The sequence below is a fragment of the Falco biarmicus genome, chromosome 10, assembly GCF_023638135.1.
Source record: "Falco biarmicus isolate bFalBia1 chromosome 10, bFalBia1.pri, whole genome shotgun sequence".
In the NCBI taxonomy this organism is placed as follows: Eukaryota; Metazoa; Chordata; class Aves; order Falconiformes; family Falconidae; genus Falco; species Falco biarmicus.
The window spans coordinates 4,518,917-4,536,544 of NC_079297.1; the positions used below are offsets into that span (position 1 = coordinate 4,518,917).

At 42.7% G+C, this 17,628-nt stretch overlaps 1 long non-coding RNA gene across 1 annotated transcript in view; it reads left to right on the forward strand.

Annotated features, from left to right (window-relative positions):
- The window catches only part of LOC130156444 (uncharacterized), a 96,827-nt gene that overhangs the window by 21,759 nt on the left and 57,440 nt on the right, over positions 1 to 17,628 (forward strand). The window contains exons 5-7 of the long non-coding RNA XR_008824427.1: positions 11,758 to 11,835; positions 15,278 to 15,434; positions 16,005 to 16,178. This is a non-coding gene — a long non-coding RNA (uncharacterized LOC130156444). The remainder of the gene's footprint in view (positions 1 to 11,757; positions 11,836 to 15,277; positions 15,435 to 16,004; positions 16,179 to 17,628) is intronic.

The window sequence follows — 17,628 nt, forward strand, 5'->3', positions numbered from 1 at the left end:
GGAAACGCACCCCTGAAATGGGATGGGGACAGAACCAGAACCTCACCTTCTGCCGCCAGGCTGTGGGTTTGGCATTTCATTCATGCAAATGCACATTTCCTGGCAGTGCTGGGGCTGGCCTGGAATCCAGACCTGGTCTGTTCAAGGTAGAGCCATTATCCTAAAGTGCTTTTATTGATCTGTTGACTTTCTGTCTCCCTCTTTCTCTTCCTCTCTTCACCCTGCCAGCCTCCTAAAGACTCATATCTTGTCTCGTACAACCAAGGTATTTTAAGGGGCGAACAATGATTTTGAAGTCAGATTAAACAAACCATACTTGACCAGCGAAACCAGATATCCCCCGAATGACATCTGAAAAAGGATCTGTCTACATTTAAAAATTTTTCTCTTTCTTTTCCCCTCTTATGGTTTTTTTTTTTGGGGGGGGGGGTTGGTTTTCTTTTTTTTTTTTTTGCCACTCTGTGTGTGTCCTGGTGATCTTAAAAAACCCGGAAAATATCAACAACTAATTTCAAGGCCAAGTAAATCTCTTTTGTAGCAGCCTGTTCTTTGGAGTGGCGATGCCATATTGCCGTGCTTTGTTTTCGGTTGGTTAAAGAGAGCTCTGGAAGTAAATCTATGCATGTACTGTGATATCCAGCAGTATTAAAGGCTGAGATTTAAAAAGTGTCCTGAAAGACTTAGTAGTTGATGCCCGTTAGAAATCCAAAAAGAGCTGCGTGCCTTACTGGAAATTTCAGGCGAAACATTGCTAAGAGTGCAGTATATCACAGTGACCGACCTGAGCTACAAATCCATTTGAGCTGGAGATAAAGGGAAAATGAATAATACTGGAGAAAATGTTTACAATCTCATGTATTAACAAGTACTAAGAGAGGAGTGTGAAGTCGGTTGGTTTATTTTGATTTGTTATTTCAGTGTTCACAGTTTCTCAGGTTTCTGGAAAATTGCATTTCTTTCCTAATAACATTGCCCATTAACTAATTGGTTAACACATGGGCATTTAGTTAATGATCTGAAAAATATACAGGTAAATGCAGAACAGTTAAAGAAGGCTAAATTTAGTTATAAAGGTGAGTTTAATTTTTTTAAAAAATAAACTCCAAGGTCTTTCATACAGCTAAGTACATTGCTATTCATGAATGCAGCATTTAACAGATTAAGAAGTTATCAGGAGTTTATAGACACATAAACATAAACAGGTATAAATGCTTTATCAGGGAATAGCCCTCTAATTTTTAAATATGGAAACAATATAAATAAAAACATATTTGAATAAAATCCAGAAATTCATATTAAGCATTCTTTTGTTAGTCTGGATAGTACTTCACCCTGTGAAGAATGCCAGCAAAAATGGTGTGTTTTCACTAGAAAATATTAATGAGATTAAGGCCAAAATCTTCTGTAGTTGCATTTATTCCTCATCTAGTTTATTTGTATCACCATTAGGTTTTTTTATGGAAATTAATAGAAAAGAAGATAAACTAATCAGCAATACTAATGAAAATGGTTACCTATGCACTACTGAAACTCTCCTTTCAAGTATACACTTATCGCTCTTGCGAGCCAGGAGCAGAGAGAGCTCGGTGTGACTTAGTGAGCAGTCGTGCAGAGCAGGTTATGGATCAGCACCGGCACTTTGGTCAATAACTGATGTGAAGAGTTTGTAAGCAATCTACTGGTTGAAATAACGTGGAAAAAAAAATAATCAGAGCTTGTTTCCATATTGCTGAAGAAATGAAAAAAAAAAATAAAAAAATCGGTGCTAAGTTTCTTGGACCATAGGATACCCTGTTACGCACTGAAGACAATGGACCTTGATGGATTTGGGGCTCCGTGTAGTGAAAAGAAGTGAGCAGTTCACTGCAGTGCTGATGACTTGGCTAATTCTAATACTGTGTTAGGAACAGTAAACTTTCTTTTTTAAGTCACAGAGAGGGAGAAAGGAATTGGGAGTCCTAGGGAAAGAGAATCTTGAAAGATCAAGGCTTGGCAAACACCCTTTCGTCACTTTTTTGGAGAAACTTCAGCAGGACCACAGCTACAACTTGATGTGTGCTGAACTGCATTGCTTGGGAGTAAACTGCATAAGCTCCATGTCGCACAGTGAGCTAGTAAATAAGGGCCAGAACTGTCTCTCCTTCCAGGCAATAGGTCACATTGCTGCTGATGATGAAGAAAAACATAATTGAGTGTATTCCAAGCTAGACCCAGATTTGGAAATCGTGATCCAAAGCACTATTTCAGCCTGTGAGATGCTCCTAACCTCTGCTATAAGCGGACTGAGAAGTTTGTTTCTGTGTTTCAAAACCTAATTGCTAAGTGAAACTACCTGAGTAAACAGGTTTTAGGGCCAGAAAAGGTTCATAATCATGCTTGTCTTGTAAGAGATCTTACAAAGATAATGCTGATGTTAGTTCTAACAAGTAAATATGTCTTTATATAGAGCAAGGTGAATTTGTGGACTTGCCTTCTGCAAGATGCTATCAGTACAAGCCGTGAAGCTGGATGTCTGAAACAGATCAAGATGACTTTCTGAATATTCATACATAAGTAAGCATTGTAAGTAACTGGCAAGCTAGGGAAAGCAAGCTAAAAATCACATTTTAAGACATAAACAGAGCCTGAACAGAATTATGTAAAACTCCGTCTCCTCAAACAGCAATGCTGAACATTGACAAGTACATTTTGCGATGTGGCACCGTCGAGTGTGAGCCAGCATGGAGGCAGGAGCCTGGGCAGGTGAGCTGATCTGCTGTGGGAAATCCTGTATCGACAGCAGTACTCTCGCTGTAGTCACTAGGGCTTTACATAAAAGAAGTTTCCTACATCTTAGAATGCCATGTTTGGTATTTTCAATTACACAGGATTAAAGGCAGTCCCAGTGAAAAGGATTATGAACCGGGAACTGCGTGGCTATTTTCAGTATCTGTCAGCCAGGTGAACCAAGCAGCTATGTGCCTGGTCTGTGGGACATGAGATAAAATAAGAAGAATAAGGAAGGGAAATATTCCCCTGTAATTCTGGGGGAGGAGAGAGGCAGAATGACCCCCACATGCCTTCCACCTCGCACTGAATCTAATTGCCAGTGGAGCACTTGTGAGCTGCTAGGTGCAAATCCCACAAAAGCCCACTGTAATTAAGCATCCTGTAAGGTGAGGAAGGATGTAAGTGCTGCAATAAGCTCATCAGCAGCGTCTGCATCAACTCTGCCTCCCCCTCGGATACCCTTTGGAAATCTTCAACATGTTTTGTGTTTGTTTCAGAGCCAGGAACAAATGCTGGCAAATGCAAAGGTGTTAAATGTTGGCCAACCTATCCCAACATGCCCTACAAGGCACTGAAGGGAATATTACTCTAAGTGGATGATGAGCTCAGTTCAGAAGCTGTTAAGTTAAAGCTTACTACCCTCATTAAGAGGTGTGTGTAATGTGGTTTTGGGCTTGTGATATGGGAAAAGCAACACTTTCCAAGCCTTATCCTGTCTATTATGCTTGGAGGGGAATCCAGTTTCTGTTTTGCACTGGGTCAAATTCAGTCCAAAGATGAGATTTCTTCACATAGTTTAGTTTGGGATTGCCTCTGTGAAGGCAGGGGCTGAGTCTGGGGCAATGTGCTTTGTCAGAACCAGGAGGGGTTTCCCTGTGAACAGAGGGAAAACAAGGAGCCGGGTACGGAGACGTTCACGTGCCTCTGCTGGGAACTGGAACTGTGCTGAGAGCACTGGGGCTACAATGAAGAGCCACGCAGGTGTCTCTTCTCCGTGCTCCCTGGAGCTCTGCATGCCAGGAGATCAGGTTGTATTGCTCCCAGTAGGGTGTAAATGCAGAAAGCTGGCTCGGGTTTAGCTTTCCATGCAATTTAATAAGCCCCACAGAAATAGGAGTGCTGGGGCAGGCGGTGTGGGATCAGGAAGCAGTTTAGATGCACCAGATATTATTAGCCCAGGACTGGCCCTGCAGGACTGGGCTAGTTTGCACAAGAGGACTTGAGTGTCTCTGCCATGTGCTCCTCATCATCTCCCAGTATCTGTGTTTTTCCTTTATCTGGGGTACCACAGCTCCTCCCAATGACAAAGCACTGGCTCTCTAGTCAGCTTTAATCTTTAGCTGTCTTTGGAGGGTCAGGTCAGGAGAGGTTTGAAGTCCTCAGCCCTGAAGTGAAGCCCTCCCTGCTTCAGACAGGGCTGCAATTGAAACCAGCTGATCCCAAGTCCCTTGCAAACATTTCCATTTCAAACCACTGAAGTTTTATGTCTTCCTAGTAAATTTTTTTTCTTAAGCCTCATAAATCTCATAAAGATCTGGAACAGCTAGTAAATTTGGCCATTCAGATACACGTTTTCCAGTAAAGAGGATAATGATTGCTGTTTCTGATGCCACCTCCCCTCCCCACCCCCTCAGCTGTAGGAGTTCACCTCTTGCTGGCTGACTGCTGCTTGCACGCAAATTGGGCCACACTAAGAAAGGCAACATATACTGGTTCCATTTGCACAAAGGATCCAGGAGGTGCTGGAGCTCTGCCACCTTTGCCACTGCCCCTGTATGTGACCTGAGCAAAATCATTTGACCTCTTCACATCTCAGATCAGAAGAAATAGGTTGATGCTCAGGAATCTTGCTCAGTTCGAGCTGGACAGCATGCATTGGCAATGGGAAGCTGCAAAACTCCAGGCTAGGGATGTTGCCCCCGCACGCAGAACACGGGAGGTCTGTGCTGTCAGCGGGGCCCTGGCCTCGGTGCCTCCTGCCCCCTGCCCTCCGTGCAAGCCTGCTTGTGTCTGCAGCCCAGGAGGGCTCCAGAGCCGTGCTTGTCTCTAGCCCCTAGGATAACCCAGAGAGGAAGACTATCTGCATCCTCCCCGATGCACTGATGGCAAGTCCAGCCAAGCCCCTTAGGCTTGGATTTCCAGGTAGGCTGAAAGAACATGAACCCAAGGAGAATATAAACCCAAGACTTCCTAGACTTCCATCGGAAATATCAGCAAAAGTGCTGAAGATATTTAGAAAAACATACTATAGAAACAGAAAATTGCTAGCATATTTTTGCCTTTATTTGTTGTCTCCCAAATCCAAACAAGCTTATTTCCTTTCCTGCAATGCTGCTTTTGATAGTCTTGTGCCAAAGGCACTGAGTCTGTTCTTAGTGCTGTCAATAGCAAGATGCCTGTTGCTTTTAATGGTTCAGCTATTAAAACACCGCATCCCAGTTGTCTGGCTGTGAGCAATCCTGAGCTATTGCAGTGACAATATGGAACCTTTTTCTTCTGAATGTTTCTCTGCAAAGTTTGACCATTTTGGCTGGGGTAAAACATGTGTCTATCTGGGATTGTTTCCAAGGATGAGATTTTGACAGCTGGGCTCATGTTGGCAAAAATCCTGACATCTTGTGCTTCGTTGAAATAGCAGATCCTTAGTGGAGAGGGGTGGGAATCCGATTTCATAGATGAACACTTATGAATTGAAGGCTGCAAGCCTGGTGCAGCTCTTTTCACTCGGGGGAAGAGGTTGAACCCATCCTCTGGGAGCAGGGTGGAGCTGCCTTTCTTCCCATCTCCACCTGTGGGCACAGATGGCTGGTGGGCAGTGGGGCTGACAGGAGCCCTCTGTGCCTCTGCCAACTTCGTGCAGCAGTTTGGGACATGCCTTGGACTGCACCCATGAAAGTGGGTGTCAGCCTTGTTTGGAGTACATGCCTAACGATTTTCATTTACATATTAGATGTTGGGGCATGAATGGTGGGCGGTGTTAGCGCACTTTCAGTGCAAATCCACCTTTGCGGCCATGATCAAAGCTCGGCCTATTATGTACGCCAGATAGCTCTGGAAAAAAACAAAAAACAAAGCCTTGGTGTAGTTTGAAATAGCCCCTTTGGAGGGGTTTATTATTACTATTATGATGATTGAGTGGTTTTTTGTTTGTTTTTCACTGGAATCTCCATCTTGAACTGGAGAAATATTTCCCACAAAAGCTGTAATTATTCAAAGCCCGTATAGTTCTGCAGTAACCTTCAATCTGATGAAGTGTCATTTTTCTGATGAAAAATCACTTATTTGGAGACTAGAATTCCTATTATCTCAACAAACAGGGAATGGTGGCACAGAAAATTGTGTCACAAGGTCACTAAGGAGCTCCACATCAGAGCTGAGGATAAACTGGAACAGGTCTGGTAGAAGGTCATCAAAAAGTTTTCAGAAGATATTTTGCAAATATTAAATTTATTTCAAACTTTCCAGTGGCCAGATAGTCCTTTCATATTTTACCAAGAAAAATAACTTTAAAAATCATGAGGTTTTAAACCCACGTTAACAATAATTTTCCATTTCTGGTCTTTCACTGAAAAACAAGGAAAAATATTTTTAAAAATACAAACAAGGTAGTAGTCAAACAACAAAACCCCAAATAAAACATACCTCCTGATGAAAAACAATTCAAACAGTTTTGCTCAGGAAAGATGTAGCTTAGGGTTAGACACACAAAATCAGACATTCACAGCTTGCATCCATGGCAAATGCGAGGTCTCTTATGTTACTTTGACTTTTAAGGAAAAACAGCTAAGCTGGCTCCAATTCTTACTTGCTGTGCATTAAGTGATGTATACAGGCGTTTATGTCAGCAAGCACTTGGGTAGCTTTTTCGACTGTTGAAGCCCTCAAGCTTCTTTTAAAGATGTGGGAGTCTGTAGGTCCCTGTGATGTGATAGATGGGTCAGATTTGAAAAGGTTAAATTTGGGACAGTCCTCGAACAAGACCTCGTGCATGCACAGGGTGACTGCATGCTGTGCTATGAATACTCAGGCACACAGGTGAGCTCTGAGCATGGATTATTTATCTGCACGTAGCCGAGCTGTGTCAGCTGAGTGGCCAGAAAAAGTGACCAGTAACTACACGATTGTGTGAGAAAACCGGCACCCCAGATGCTTTGCTTATGGGAGATGGGGCTGAGGAGTATGATAAAGGACGCTGTATTAGGTGGGACGTTTGGCAAGCGTGGCGCTGACCGATGGCCTTCGAGCCCCTTTCAAAGTCACACCTTAATGATGAGCTCTCCCTTCCTCTCCCACCTGTTTCTTGAAAACTAGGGCAGATATTAGTGCATCTGTGAGCGTTGGGCTGCAGCGTTTAGAGTGCATCTAGCACCTGTGTTAGCTTGATTAAAACTAACATGACCGTTTATACACTGAGAAATACCAGGGGTATGTCTACCGTAAATTAAACTGAAATTCCAACTTTAAGATGTCTTATAGTTCTGCAGCAGATCTGTTTACTCTGGAATAGTATAAGGCAGATGTCTTCATCTTTGCCGATTCTTAACAGGTCACAGGCCTTGCCTTTAAATAACTAAAAGCCTTTAAAATAATTGTAAAACATGCTTTCCCCTCCTCTACAGACCTTAACCTTTGGTTGGCCTTAACCAGAAACACCCAGGATAATGTGATTCTAAACCAGACCATCATAAACTAAGCATCAGCTTTAAAAATATGGTGTGATCATTACCTGAGACCAGGGAAGAGGTTGGAATAATTACTGCTCATGTTTACGCTTCTGTATCTCAGTGGGTTATGTTCAATTTCTTAACGATGATGATTAAAAGCGTACTGGAAACACGTGGTAATTAGAGCGAGCACTTACTGTGATTCTGAAAGCAGAGAGGTAGCTTTGAAGTGGAACTGGACACAGTGAGTACTGCCAAAACATTGGGAGTGCTGTGCAGCAAGCCGTGGTGATCGTCCGTACAGTAACACATCTGCTCCGGCACGTGCAGCATCTGCCTTCGGAGCAACCTTGCAGCCGCTGCTGGTACGTCAGCCAGGCTTCTGCAGCTGGCAGAAGGAGCAGGTTGATGGTGGGTGAATTTGTATTTTATGTATTTATCTGCTTTTTAATGACTGTAAAGCCAAAGCTGAACTTTGGTTTGTTTCTCCGTGGGGGACTTTTTGGAGGGTGAGGCAATGTTTAGGAAGAGGGAAGGAGGAGGAAGTTTGGGGTGGCAGCAGAGAGTGGGCGCCGGTTCAGGCGCTTTGCCCTGCCAAGGTTTCAGTGGGAATACTGACATGAAAGGGAATTCTTAGGCAGCAAGCTGTAAACCTTGTGTTTTAGGAGTGTTTCTGAGGGTGAGGGATAGGGACATGTATTTTGGAATGTATTGCTTTGTTTGTTTTTCCCATTTAAACAAAAATACCCTTATAATAAGAGAAGAGGGAGGAGTGATGACGCTTGTGCTGTAAAATCATGTTTGCTGGAAAAGCTGTCCTGTTTTTCATTGCTTAATTTCAGCTGAAAAGGGAGGGCATGAAGGTTGGAGAGAGCACAACTACTTTATTGGGATTATTTTTATGAGCACTAGAGACGAGCCCTCTCAGGAGGGAGCAATTTAGCAGTGCGTAAAGAAAGCAGAGGTAGAAACAGGCACTCCCTAGCATTCCTTTGGGGCTCCAAGGAACTCACTTTTGGTCATTGTCCTTTAATTTTCTACACCATATATCTTGGCAATTTTCTCTGGAACCCAAATTCAGCTTCTGTCCCTAAGCTGATGCCATCGAGACCTACGTGCTTTCACCATCTCTCCCATTTTGGTGGTGTTCCTGTCCCCGCAGTGTTCCCTTGCAGATGAACAGCTGTCAAGTAATGCTCAATATACCTAAAACAAGGGTTTTGCCCATAGATCTGCTCTTTCTTAAGCACCATGGACAATATTGCAATCATTCCTGTCCTTGGACATGGATGGTTTTTGAGTCAGGTGTCTCTCCTGATTCATGCCTCCAGGCAATGTCGAACTCTTGCCACATGTTTCTGCATGGACTTTGTACAGTGCTGCCACTTTTGTCCCCCTTCATGGTTCCCATGCTTGCTCAGGATGTTGTTATCACTTTCCTCAATCACTACTACAACATTGCTAATTCTGGCCTTGGCTAATCCCATCTCACCCTGTTCTCCTGCATGTTCTTTAGGCTGCAAAAGCTGACAATTTGCCTTGCCTGCTGTCACCCCTCTCACTGCATCTCTCTTGCAAGCCTCTGCTCTTGATATAGCAAGCACAATCTGTTTGCCTTTGCTCCCAAGGTCTTTCACAGCCTTTCTCCACCCAATACAGTATTTTTCTTTTGTGGTTCAGATGGCAGTTTTGGTCTCTGGTCAGCCCACTGTGCCACTCTTTATTGCCCAGTTTTTAAAACTTGAAAGCACCCTTGTGTGTTTTCACACAAGCTTCATCACTCTCTTCCTAGTTTCTTTTTAAAACTCCTTTTCTGAGATGGCTGTACAACCTCATAGCGGTGAAGCTGTTGGTGTGCTGAGAGCTCTGTGATGACTGTATGGACTTTGGTGGCTTCCATGGACTCCCCTTGTCTGTAACATCACCTGTCAGCTTTTGTCTGGGAATGAAGACTCCCTGGTTCAAGAACCATCTGTTTGTGCTGGCCTTGCCTGGTGTCTGTCACTGTGGGTTACTGTCCCGCAAAGGGAGTCCCCAGGTGCTACAATATAATAACAATAATTAAAACCCCAAGCATTAATAGCACCATGTGTCTCCTGCCACTGGTCTGTTGTTACCCCTGTCAGCACTGAACAAGCACTGATCCTGGAGAAAGGTGATGGGGTTTACTTACTTCTGGAAAAACATGGAAGAGTGGATTTCCCTCCCCGCTCCATGCCTCTTGCACAGGGCCCTTTTACTGCTCCATCATCCATTAAAATGAAGGTAAAAGGCTTAAAAAGCAGGACAGTAAGTGGTGGGACCAGTATGATGCAATTCCACTTTTCAGTCTTCTGTCCGCTCTGTTCAGAAGTCATTGCCACTTGCAGATTGTTTGGGGGACTTGCAGAAAATGAGCTGGAGTTTGTCTACGAGAAGAGACAGAGCAATGTCACGGGTCCACATCCGATGCCACTCTTCTTGTTAGGTTGTTCATTGTGTATGCGGAGTCCACAGTGCTCTCTCTTTGGTCCTGGCCTGCGCAGGATAGGATCAAATGTGTCCTGCTAGGGCTTTGCAGCACGCTTGGCAGCTATATGCCAGCCCACGGTGTCCTGAATCTGCAACCCGCATGAAATCAGTATGAACAATGGGCTTAAATCCGTTTTCTAAATAGTGTTTTGCCTGTGGAAAGAATCAAAAAAGAAAAAAACAGATGCCAAAATGTCAGGCTGCAAACCCCAACTGCTGAGCAGTTCTTTTTCCTGTGAGAAGGAAGAATTCTGGTGAAAACCAAAAAAAAAAAATAATCCAGCCCTGTGTCAGGAGCAAAGGTCACAGCCTCTGCAGCAGCCAAGTGTGTAGCCCAAGGCCAGTCAACATCTTGAGCCTTCTGCCGTGGCTTTGGGACCTTTTACAAAAGCTGGGCACATTTCCAGCACTGAGCTGTAAGAAGGACAGTTGACCCATGTTGCACCTGGGGCATCTCAGCCTTATTTCAGTTTCACATAAGGCTTTGTCTAGGTTTATTCTATTTAATGGGCTTTTTTTTTCTCTCTCTCTTTTTTTTTTTTTTTTCTTCTGGTTACACCGCCACAGGAAATTCTTACTGTTCTATTACCTTTTTCCTGTTGGAACGAGCCTTAAACTAAAATGAATAAATAAATATATATACATACATATAAAAATATGCAGACAGGAAAGCTATTCAGATCTGGAGAGGCCTTGATAACGCTGCTGATGAGGTTGCCAGCTTTCCCTGCGTCTGAGCTGAACAATTCTCTACCACCTCCCCAGCCCCTGGGAACTTCAGCAGGGGCAGTTGTGAGGCTTCTAATTCCGACTACAGGTGTTTGGTTTGAAAGACACCACATGCCATGCTGTAATCTCATTTAGGAAATAGGTAATTAAATAAAAATACAGATGTGTTACAGTCACAGTTCCTGAACATCTGAAATGCCTGTTGTTTTAAAAAAAGTAAAGGATAAATGTTTCTAAAGGAGCACTAATGTCTTGTCTTTTGTAATATTATCCAGTATTAGTATTTTAAATTGGAGGGAAAAAAAAAAAAGTTTCAAATGTCAACATCTGCTCTTAACCATTTCTTTACAGCAGGAACATTGTGTTTAAAAACAAACAAGATAGGAATGCCTACACCACCCTCATTCTGCTGCTCTGCATATCCAAGTATTCCTGCTAGTGTTTACTTGTTGCACATTCTGCTCCATCATTTAGTGTTCAGCACCATTTTCTTAGGGTACTGTAGATTATCAAATTCATTCCTGGGGTGCAAAGTGGTAGCTATACTTTCTCAGCTTGGTCATAACAAATAGGATAATCTCTAATCTCACTTTCTTGAATCATTAACTTGAAATGTGTAAATGCCAGTATACTCTGGATATAAATTGCCTGAAAACGTTATTTTGAGAAAGGTTCTCCAGCTTTAACACGGACTGTTCTCTGTTCAGTCATAGTGATGATCATAGTAACAATAACAGACTAACTATGGAATTCTTCTTGCCTCAACCCAGCAAAACATTTAATCCTACACTTAACTTTTTAAGCATGTGTGCGCTCCTGTTCATCAGTTAAGCGTGTGCTTTAGCTCTGTGCTCTGCTGCTGCTTGATTCCAGCGTGTGCTGCTCCTCTTGTTCCTTTGAGATGTGCTATTGGTATTGACTGGCTGCAATAAACCTTTGGAAGTAGCAAATGCTAAAGAATGGCTAATACATTAATTCTCCAGTGTAATTCAGGGGGGTCACAGCAACAGCTGAGTGGTGTTACACTACGTATTTTACAAGTTTGTTGGTCTCTCCTTGCCCCTGTTTAACTCTTTTTCTGTAGCGCTACCTGAGGGAAGGAGATCCTCAGCTGTGAGTGGAGACTTGGCCCTGGAGAAAGAATACAAAGCTCCCCAGCCTGGTGAGTTATTGTGGCTCTTTCAGTAACGCTTGGGGGTTCTCTTAAAGCCTGAGCTCTTGTAATCTTGCTATTTCTTTGAACTTTCACTTTTCATATACAAAAATAAACGCCAGCGCATTTCTTCTTTATAAAGGTGCAAACCCATACATTTCTAGTATTTGTGGTGTGGTGGTGATGTTCTGGGTTCTAAAATCAAAAAGCAAATAAAAAGTTCCTGACATTTCTTACTACTTTTTTCATGATTTTCAAGCTTTTCTGAGACTTGACAGGTTTTGAGCACTTAGTGCTGGTAATTCCTCGAGCCCCTGAAGCCTAGCTTATGGGGAATCAGGTTTTTATTGAACTTTTTAGAAAATTCATCCTTCTTTGCTGTGCTGAGCATTATAGAAACACCACAGGAGAGAAAGTCAGGTCTTTAAAGTCTGTACCATCTAAAATGATTGCCAAAGAGTAGGAACGATGACTGCAACCAGTTGTGTCATCTCAACCCCCATTTTGCAGCATTCCCGTAAGAGCAGAGCCCTAAGGCAGCACCCAGCTCTTTGTGTGCATGGCTGAGGCTGCGGGTCGGAGCTTGGTGCTGCCGGGGTTTTCTCGGGGCTGCCGGGGGTTTCTCGGGGCTGCCACGCTTCTGTGCGTGCAGCCATGTGAAAGCACCAGGGGGCAGGGGCAGTGTGGGTTCCCAGCAGACCCCTGAGAGTACCGACTTTCCAGTCTCGTTGGGTTATTATTAAATGCCTACAAAATACATGAGAATCCTGCCATTGTCTCAACTGGTCTTTGAATCACAGGCTCTTAAACAGAGGATATGCTATTCTTCTTTTGTTCCACATTCCTATAAATCTTTTACAAGAAAAGAAAGGAAAAAAAAAAACCCAAAAAAAAAAACCCCAAACCAAACCTGAAACGTGATGTCAGTTTTATCCTAAAGCCAGAGGTGGAAGGGATGGTTATCCATGATTAAAGTCCTCAGCTTTGCAATTTCTTTATGTAAGTTATGGCTGTATGTCAGTATCAGTAAGCAAAGCAAAATGCAGTAGCTAGACTGGTGTTCTGTCCAATTGCCTGGGGCCCCAACTGAAATTTAATAAGCAAATGTAAGATTTTAGTGCTTTGGAATGGAAACTTTATGGTAACTTCTTTCTGCAGCCCTTTTTTAAGTGATGTATCACATGTATGGTTTGTGCAGTGCACCTTGGATGCTGAATCTGGTTCTGCCTTTGTGCCATCAGTCCGACCCTCCTCGCTGGGTAGGACAGCATCGGCACGGCACCGTGCCTGGCTGCTGCAGGGAGGTGGCAGACCATAAAATACATAAAGCTGTGGCCTCCCTCTCACAGGTGAATCTTTAGGTCACAGAGCAAGCTGGTGTTGAATACAATTATGGCTGGGGCATCTTCCCCGTGGCTCCCATTCACACAGCTTCTGATGGTAAGGGCTAAGGCAGGTGGGGGAATCTCTACTGATTTTTTTTTCAAGCTGGGGTTAACAAATCATGTTCAGGAATGGCCCATGGAGAGTAGATCCTAGCTTGGAGAATGGGAGAAAAGGGGCATGACTTCTTCCAGTGCTATTTGTTCTTATTTTTTGGGTCATTCTTCAGCTTTCAAAACACAGAGGTCACCTATGGAATTCTCTGATTATGTTTTTTTCTTAAGACACAAATTCATTTATTGCTCAAGGAGTTGCCTGTCAGAGCATGTTTGACTCAGCAGTGAGGATACAGAAACCTTCTCATGGGAAGATGAGAAAAAAACCTCCTAACATTAAATATCCAGTTCCCTGCACAACTGTAGGTGAGGAATGCACGCTCTCTCCTTTGTTGCCAGTGTGTGCTTTGCTGTATCTGATATTTACGCTTTCTTCATTGTGGGATTCATGGAGACTATGTCATAAGCAGCTCCTCATCTCTCTCCAAGTATGAAAATCTGGTCTTCGGGGTTGTGTTTAGAATCAGATCATATCGTAGCTGTTGGCAGGAACGTACTGAGATGGCAAAGGGAGCTTTCCTCTTTCCCCAGCTCCTTACCACTCTTTCCCATTACTACCAGCTGGTACAGCCCCATACAGTCTGGGATTTTCTGCATGTTACTCAGTACCTCCAACATCCCTTTCTGTCTTTAGGAGATGAGGAGGCTGAACAACCTTAGCTTCTTGTGGGTTGTTCCACCTAACCAGGAAAAAGTTAAAAGAACAAAAAAGATTCTCTTGGCCTTGCGCAACTGACTATTCCAACTTTGCGTCCCAGCAGCACGTGCAGATGGTGTGCAAATGGCCAGTCAGACACAGAGGCCCCTCTCCAGGGAAACACATAAAAGCCAGCCGTGATTCTTCTGCTTCTTGGGTAGCGCTTGTATGCTTTTCCTGGGTTAGGGCCCAAGATGAGGCTGCTTCACCCTGCATATTCAGCCACGGTTACCAAGGACAGAAATTACATATACTCTGTTTCAAAAAACATGTCCCTGTATTGGTAAAGCCTTTAGAGTTCAGCCAGTGAAATGTCCCCTGTGATAATAAACCACCGTTCATTCCTCTTGCCTTCTCACATGTGTGTTTATTTCTGTTTGCTCCTTTCTTTTTTGCAGATGGCAGATAAATCTTGTCAGTGCTTTTTTGGCTTTGCAGCCTTTTCTCAATCATCTTTCCTTTTGTATCTCCAGCAATGTGCAAATCTGATGGTTTGCTATTTCTGCTAAGCGTATTTCTTTTCCATGCTGTCTCATTGTCTAATCCTTGTGCTTTTTTGCTGGGTGAAAGAAGAGACAAATTTCCAGTAGGCAAAAAATAAACCACCCCCAACTCATGAAAGGCATGAACACTTTTTAATCACTGTAAAAAATAATACAATGTAATAGGTTGATGTGAGTTCCTTGTCGAAGTTGGAAGACTGACCAATAGGTCCCTGAGAAGCATCTTTTGATGTGTCTGTAGGATCAATGGGAATAGTATTGCACACGAGGAGAACAATACTGCACGAGCCCTTGAAGTGGAGCGAACACAGATGATACTTTTATTCATCCTCAGCCAGATTGCTTGGTATTGTGTCCTTTCTGTGAAAAATGACACTCTGGCAACAGGCCACTGACTGCAAAACAACTTGGCATGGGCCTCCTGTTTGTCTCAGCCTGAGCTGAGCATCACCAGAGATGCCAGACTGCTAGCCACAAGCTGAGAGTGTTAAAGCACTGTCTTTCTTTAATCAGCATCTCTCTGCCATTTTTAGTGGAAAACACTTGGGGGAGGAGGGATACTTCCTGATGGTTAGAGATCTTTGGTGGCATCAGCTATGGGTAATTCACTCTCTCCTAGCTAAAAGTGACTGGCAAGTCTGACGCAGTCTAGCCAACCATAAACAAATTGTTTTTCCAAGCTTCTGATTCTGTGTTTCCCATCTCCTCTGCCTTTTCTTGCATCCTAAATGGAATTTTTTAAATCCTTCAAGCGATTAGGAAGACAAATCTGATTGACCTTCGGTTTCATCTGAACCACCGTGGTTACTGCAGAAGGTACTGACGTAGCCAAAACCTCACTGATGCCCCTCGGACTTCTCGAAGGCCAACTCCCCAGTTTGTGACTGGAGGCTTTCAGGAGACGGCTGGGTATGCTGTGGGCAAGGTGATGCTGAGCTGTGGGTTGTATTGTAGCTGGGGTCATGGCATCAAAACTGGGTGCAGTACTAGGGCATTTCTACTGTTTTCCAATAATCCATATCATAAATCATCTTTCCAAGGTCCCTGTTGGGTCTTTCTGACTTTTAAGTAGTCTAAGTGGATAAACTAGTGGAAGTTTGTCTTCTTCAAAGCAGAACAGTTTAACTAATGATTTCATAGGATGCCCACGTATTTTATTCAAGTTAAATGGTTTTTGTTCCATCCAAGTAGAAGTGTGGTAAGACATAGCACAGCCACCGCTGTGTACCAGGTGACACTGGACCAAAAAGCAGGAGGTGAATTTCTGTTCTGCCTGCTGGAACCACGCTCTCTTTGTAGCCTACTGCTGTGGAGTGGGTATTTCCCTGACTAAATAGTTGCTTTTTCTGAAGTAAGGTCACTATCTTTGCTTTCAGCTCTGATGCAGTATGACATGTACAGTAGGACCTGTCATAATTCATGAAGTCAGTTCTGTTTCAATGTTAATAAGTCCTTAATCAAGTCATTTGTTTCATCCAGGATGTCACATTTAGCAGTGGATTGTGAAATGCTTGAAAACTGGAATCATAGGAGCATTATTTAATGCTAAGTGTTATCTGCATCATATCTGAAGCTGGAATATGCCAGGAAAACATCCTTCACATTCTGCAACTAATACATCCGAGCTTTCAGGCTCAATCGTGAGTTGGCTGGGTACGTACATTATTTCTCTCTGTTCATGTGTGGCATAATACTATATGTTATATTTGGTAACTCATTTGCACGTTGCTTATCTGTTACCTATTTTGTATGGCTGATTCTTTTGCTTTAGAAAATAACACTGTGAAATGTTGGACCAATCACTTTAAACCAAGAGTTTTAACTCCAACAGAAAATATCTGCAATTTAAAACTAGTAGTCCTCATTCTAGTCTGTTTGTGGTATGTAGGGACAAAGACTAGGTCTGAGCCAAGCAGCTGCTGGTGGGATTAAGTGGGAAGCTATCCAGAGAGACCAGGTTTATGATTATCATCTCCTGTTCTCGATGTTGCCTTCAAGAGGAACAGAGCTAAATGCTAAAATTGTGTCTCTAATATCTAGTTCCTGTACGTCTTTTCCACTTGAAAGGAAGAAAAGGAAGCCATAGTGAACTCATGGCAAATATTGTCTCAATGCATTTTTCTTCTGTACTTAAAGTACATCTAATGTTGTGCCATTCTTGTCTTATAAGCTTGTTACTGTCTGCAAATAGGTATGTTACATACTGTCAGCGATAATAAAAACCATACCTGTATATGTGACATACGTTGCTGTACAGCAATGTCATTATGTACAAAATTTCTGCAGAGTGAAACATTGAAAAGTCATTTTTTTTTTGCCGTAAGGAACCGTTTGCATTTATATTGTAAATCTGTCTTACTGTTCTTACTCCTTGTGAACCAGACCCCTTGTGGTAGGTAATGTGAAGACAGAGGAGGAAGGGGTCCTGGTCGTAACTGTGAGGAAAACATTTTGGTTGGGGTTTTTCCTAGTTTATTCCCTGAAATAGTCAGTAAAGAATGGTGTAAAATGGGAACTATAAAATATTTGTTCAGATTTTATGTTTCCACAGGCTCTATCAAAATGAATCCTTCCCAGTTACAATCAGTCGATCAAAAATACTAAATGTTTGAAGGAAACTTTTTTGCAAAAATTTTGTGTTCTAAAAGCTGGTTTTTGCTATAAAATGCTTTACTTGAATTTAGTCCCACTCATAATGAGTGCTGGAGCAATTAAAGTATCAGCCACTGTAAGGAGTCTTGGGAGCACAGGAGACAGATAGGATCAGGGCTTAAGCTACTGAAATATCTTTTATGAGGAATAAAGATTTCAGAGACCTCAGTTTCAAACAAAATAGTTGACATATGCTAAGCTCAAAATACGAAACTTCTTTTCCTGCCCTCTCCCACTAAACAAATAAAGATCTATGAAATATTTAAATTTTGTATCTGCAGAAGGAAAGAAAACACTTTATTTCTATTTTAATTTTTTTGGCAGGTGCTCAGACATTTATGATAATGGGATCATAAAATGACACAGAAAGGTTAGGGAAAAGGTGCAGTGGGAATTCTGAGTATGACTTTGTAAACTGTCACATTTGTTAAATTTGTTGTTTGTTCATTTA